Consider the following 6,618-nt stretch of genomic DNA (forward strand, 5'->3'; position numbering starts at 1 on the left):
TTCAACGTTAGTTGAGGTCGATCCCAGAGAGAATTACTTTATATAAATGATATCAATGTCGCGTTTACTCAAATGTCATTATTATTTCCTAAAGAAACAATTACGGAAAGTAAAAATGGGTTTAGTTGTTATGTTCTAGTAACTAAGATTTCTAACCAAATTCCAGATTAACAATTAACAGAGCTTTCACTTCACAAGTTGTTTCGTTGATTAAAAGAAACCAGGATTGTGTTCACCATAACGTTACAACTAATGTTCTTCCGTAGTTAAGTTCAGGCAATTTATTTCTACAAATTGTAAATGAGTTTGATAGATCTGATACTTCTAAGTCTATTCAGATAATGTTCCCTCAAGTCCTCTCGGTCCCAGAGTGTTACTAATTTTTCCTTCGTTCACAATGGTATTAAAGTTCTTTTCTCTCGAACTCAAACTTTGACTCCATTTCTTCCAGTTAACTTATCTTTTTCCTAACGATTATTTTTCTCTCTAACAAATAATAGATATAGGCTCATTTTAATGTGTGCACTCATCAAAATAAATGAAAAATGAAAGCTAGGTTATTATTGCAAACATAAATTGCCTTTTACTCATTTTACGGAATTACACTTTGGTTTTACATCATGGATCCCACAACCCCAGTTGTGGTATTTAGCCACTCATGATCTCACGTAACCATTCAAAAATATCAAACGAAAACATGTTTAGAAAGTAGTTATGAGAATAAGCAAATCAACAAGCCACTTTCATAATTCAAGAATTAGAAATCCAAACTTCGAACTTAATTCAATATTCAAAATCAAAAATCAGAAACTGAGAATAATGGAAACTTCTTCGTCGTTCAAGGTAGGATAAGATAAAACATAAAAATTCCGTAATTAATTCAAATAAGTGTTGTACTAAACTGGGACATATGAAATATGAATGGAGACCCAAATTTTGTAATAATTGTATTAAACTGGGACATATGGAAGATGAATGTTGGTTTACACATGCCTTGGATAGAATAAGAGACAGGACTGAATTGGAAGGAATGAACATGAACCAAGGGAAGGGTAAGAGAACAGAAGCTAAAAGAAGAAGGATGGTTACTAAATGGATACATGCTCAGAATCAGAAAAAGGATGCAAGCATCAATGATGAAGGAAATGAAAATGCAATGGTGACACAACCTATAAATGAGCCTAGTCCTGGAAGGAATGGGAAGCAACATGTTGAGGACAATATCTGTACAGAAGCAGCACCTACTGAGAATGATCTTGGACAAAGGAGTGGGAAGCAACATGTGGTGGAGAGCATAGATGCAACTACTGAAATGGAGCCTGGACAAGGGAGTGGGAAGACAACTGTGGAGGAATGTCATGACAATACACTGGAGGATCAGATGTAAAATGGAAGGATGAGTGCTGGCAACTACATGTCATTCCTTCCCACATGCTCATCTCTACTTGGAATATTAGAGGCCTTAACCAAGGCCATAAATAGAAGGAGATCAAACTCTTTCTGAATAAACATAGAGTAGATATGTTTGGCTGTTTGGAAACCAGGGTCAAGGAACATAAAGCACCCCAAATAAGAAGGAAAATTGCTCCAGGATGGCTAAATGCACATAATTATAGTGGTGGTGACAGTAATAGCAGAATCTGGATTTTATGGAAAGATCATCTGAAAGTGCAAATCATCAAGGTGCATGAACAATATATCCACTGTCTAGTGGAAGATCCGAGGGTGCAGATTGGATTATATGTTACTATTGTGTATGCAAAGAATGAATTGCAGATGAGAGAGATACCGTGGCAGGATATATGCAGATCACATTGCACCATCATCTTCCTTGGGTTGTATGTGGAGACTTTAACAGTGTCTTGAGCTCAGAAGATAGATTGGGATCCCTTGTTACACAGCAGGAGATACAAGGGTTTCATAATGCAATAGATCATCTGCAACTAACAAATATTAGGGCTACTGGTGGCATTTTACTTGGTGCAACAAACAGGAAAGTGATAAAAATGTCTATAGTAAAATTATTGGGCTTTTGGGAATATGCAGTGGCTACGACAATTTGGTCATGTGGAAGCTTAGTTTTTGAATCCTTTAGTATCTGAGCAATCCCTAATATTGATTAAGTGTAGACATAATCACAACATTCATCCTAGAGTCTTTAGATTCTATACTAATGTGATGGAACATCCTGATTTTGCTGCTACTCTGAATAAGGCTTGGGGTGAAAGTACTAGGGAGTGTACAATGAAACAGATATGGAAGAAACTTAAGAAATTCAAAGAGCAAAGCAAGGGGATGAATGCATATATATCATCGTATAAACAGAAGTTGAATGTGTTGAGGGAACAACTAGATATCTTACAAACAAACCTGCAAACAAGTAACATGGATCAAAGTATCATAGAGCAGGTGAAGAAAATCTTAATAGATATTGAGAAGTGGAGTAATATTTAGGAGCTTGTAATAAGATAAAAAGCTAGGGCAACATGGATACATCATGGGGACTCCAATACTAAATACTTTCATGCTCAGTGGAAGATTAGGACCAGCTACAATACCATCTCATCCATATATACTGAAGCAAGAAAAAAGCTGACAGAACCTAATCTAATAGAGGATGAGTTTATTTCTATTTTCAAGGGGTGTGATGGGGACTAGAGCATCTGCATTGACATGTCTAAATACTAAGGTGGTTAGAGATGGAGAATACCTTTCCATAGCACAATATAGAGACCTTATTAAAGAGGTCACCATAGAAGAAATTTTGGAGGCTATTAAAGAGATGCCTAAAGATAAAGCTCCAGGTGTTGATGGATATCCAATTGGATTTTTCACAAAAAACTGGGATGTGGTCCCAAATGATGTTATTGCTATTGTTAAGAACTTTTTTCAGACTAGCAATCTGTATCCTACTATCAATGTCACAACTGTAAAACTGATCCCTAAAATTCCAGCACCTACAAAAGTGAAAGATTACAGGCCTATAGATTGCTGCACCACTTTATACAAAATCATTTCCAAAGTTCTTACAAGGAGAATTAAGTTAGTGATTTCAGGGTTGGTGAGTAAAGCTCAGTCGACATTTGTTGAAGGAAGAAGTATAGTGGATAACATCATAGTCAGCCATGAAATATCCAAAAGTTATAATAGGAAGTGGATATCCCCTAGATTTGTGCTCAAAGCGGACCTGAGAAAGGCTTATGACACTTTGGAATGGGAATTTTTAGAGAAGCTGCTGAGTGATTTGGGATTTCCTGCTAAATTTGTGCACTGGATTATGACTTGTGTGTCTACTGTCTCTTATTCCTTGTTAATGAATGGTGGACTCACTGCCCCTTTTCCAGCACAAAGAGGCATTAGACAACGGGATCCTATGTCCCTACATCTCTTTGTCTTGGCTATGAAATACCTCGGAAAAGAGCTTAACCAACTGGCTCTAAATGCAGGTATCAACTATAATCCTAGATGTGAAAAGCTGAACAACATACACATTTGTTTTGCTGATGATCTGTTGATGTATTGCAGGGCTTGTTTTATTTAAAATAATACTTTAGACTAGTTTAAGAGTCGCCACTTAATTTTAAAGTAAAATTAAGAAAACTGTTGTTTTCCAAAACACAAACAAGAATCTAATGAAAACATTCAAAGGGGTTCGCGGTTCTTATTAGCATCTCGGGAAGGGTTTGAAAGCATCCGAAATGTCCGCTAATACGCGGTTATTCGACGATTAATTATTTGGTTTAAAATAATTTTAACTTAGCTTGACTTGCAAAATTGAACTATTTTATAGTTAAGACCATTTTAAGGGAGAAATAGAAAAATGTTGCAATATTATTTAAGTGAAGTATTTTGTAAACTTATTTATTTATTTTTTAAGTCAAGTAAGAGATAAATAATTTAGTTAAGTGATTATTTTAAAATGGGTGTCTTCTGGGGATTTGAAAATTATTTCAAAATCTTAAGATTAATAGCAGATAATTACAAGTAAACAAAATACAATAAAATAAGAGAGAGAGAGACTTGGGCCCAAGTCTGATTTTGCTGTCCGCCTGGGCCAGTACTTGGGCCTATATCTGACTTTGGGCCTACGGCCCATTTATGTCACATACACCTGTCCTAAACTAACATAAAAGGAATTGCTTTTCTTTTGGTCCTTAGGCCCAATTCTTTCACCTGTCCTAAGAATTAACAAGTGATAATAATGATTGCAAATAAAGGTCTTAGGCCCAACATCAAAATATAAAAAAAAACTTAATTTCGAGGCCTTTAGGCCCATTTTCTCATTTTTCGCTCCAATTCATGTTCGTCAAATTTTCGAGGACCATTTCCTTTATTCCAATTGCTGGCCGACTCGGAAGGAAGTGACTTAAGCCTTTATGGCTCTCTCGAAATACAAAGGAGGAAGATGAGTTCATGATGAACTCAGACAAATTTCACATGCAAACAAAAAGAAAAATATTAAGGAATTAAAACTACTATACAATAATTAAATAAGATATCAATGAGCTATAAATTAAACAAAAAATGTGAAAATGCAACGGAAAATGGCATCAGTGAATGAATTTATACAACTTGTTGGAATCTCGAAGAAGGCACAAACGATCTGAACATTTCTTTAAATAAAGAAGCCATATGATCAAATTTCGAACAATTGATTCGACCACAATGAATTTATCTAAAACCGAGACAAACAAAGGCATGAATCACTGCCAAACAACACTTTGTGCACCAAAATTTAAAGAAAAGAAACCATAACATATAAACTGGAAAGAATGCATATTCTGCTAATCATGGGAACATGTATTCCGTATTGAAGAATTATTGTAATCTAACTGGAATAAATGAGATTACCAGGTTTTAACTAACAAAAGGACAAACTGGAAAATTGATTTCTAAGCTGCAAAGCATTGAACAATTGACAAATACTTAAATGACACAAACCAAAGCTATAATTTTATTCTAAGGAAAAACAATAGACACTAGCTACTTCCGATCAATCACCAAGCTGGCCAAACAAGCAAAAAAAGGGAAACAAGCATCCATGTTGAAAGAACTTCACATTTTTTATTTTTTTTATCAACCGCAACTAAACAAGCATTTTTCAACTAAAATCTGGACAAAACGGAGATATGAATCCGATTCAAACACGACATACAGAACAATAGAATAATCATGAGATTGAAAAATGGAGAAAATAAGTTGTCACATTCAACAAACAACAGGTAAAACAACCTACATCTTTCACATGTATGAAAGCAATCAGTGAACAGAGACGATTTTCAAGACAAACCCGTGTTCAAATTTACCATACATCATGTAACATAACATAGCTACATTAAATACAAAGGGTAATTTTAGTTTCAAAACAAAGAGCTAAAACATGATATTAATAGCTAAAATGAAACCTTAACATAAAACACCACGTCTTATCAAAGCTATAATCACACCTCACAGATCAAATTTTACAATACTCGAGCATGATGACGATAAGATCCTAACAGTTATAGACGACACAATTTGATAAATAACGAGGAGATAAACTAAGAAATCAAAGCAGATTCAACACTTGAGGTAACGAAGACAACAAAAATGCTAACAGTCGACCAAAACGAACAAAGCACTAGAGAGTTTCAACCATACTTTAATAAAACAATAGCCGAGATTTTAGCAAGAGCATAGAATCTAATTAAACAATCAACCATTCTACATGAAAATCTAAAGTATAACTTAGGAGCATTCAAATAGAGAGCTTACACCGACCAGAGCAAACAAAAAAAATCTGAGGAAAGAAATTACCTTCTTCCGGGCAGTGAACTGAGAACCGAACGAGCTGGACAGGAGCCTCTCAACACCACAAGTGAGAAATTCCAACGAAAAACATGGATTAAAAACAAATGACCCAGAAACTTCAGCAATAGGAACACTATCACTCTATATGCTTTTCCCTATTTATATTTTGTAGTTTCAGTTTTTCTTGTGTCTCCCTCACTGTACTTTCGTCTGTTTCTTCCAAATTTTTCCAATTCTCAAAATTCCGACCATCAACAAATAATAAAGAGGACGTATATATGGGGGAAAAATATTGGGGTTTACGCTTTGAGGGGGAAATCGGATAGAAGAAGGGCAAAAATGGAATTCCCCTCTTTAGTCCAAATCAAAATTTCAAAATCCTTTTCAAGGAACAGGGAGCAACTGATTTGGTACGAAAATTCCTCCAAAATCCCAGAAAATCCGAGGCTGCAGGGCTGCTGCGTACAGTTGCTGTTGACATTTTGGACTGCTGAAGAAGAAGAAAACGCAGGTAGGGTCGTTCGGCTACTGTTGCTGTTGTCGGCTAGTATGCGTGCAAAAAGAAGAAGAAACGATGTGGGGTCATTTTTTGTTTGGACTGCTGTACGTATTGTTGTTGTGATGTTGCCGATTTGCTGGAGTTTATTGAAGGGAATGGGCTGCTTGTATTGTATGTATTATTTGGAAGGGAATTTGGGCCAAGTCCTGGCTGAAAAAAATTGATCCAAAATTGGGGACAAAAATGTGGCCAATTAAATTACAATTATAACCAATTTGGATTTTATAATTTAGCCATATTGAGTTATTTTAGAGAATTCGGCTAGATTT

Source organism: Solanum tuberosum, unplaced genomic scaffold (assembly GCF_000226075.1).
Source record: "Solanum tuberosum cultivar DM 1-3 516 R44 unplaced genomic scaffold, SolTub_3.0 scf00015, whole genome shotgun sequence".
Classification (NCBI taxonomy): Eukaryota; Viridiplantae; Streptophyta; class Magnoliopsida; order Solanales; family Solanaceae; genus Solanum; species Solanum tuberosum.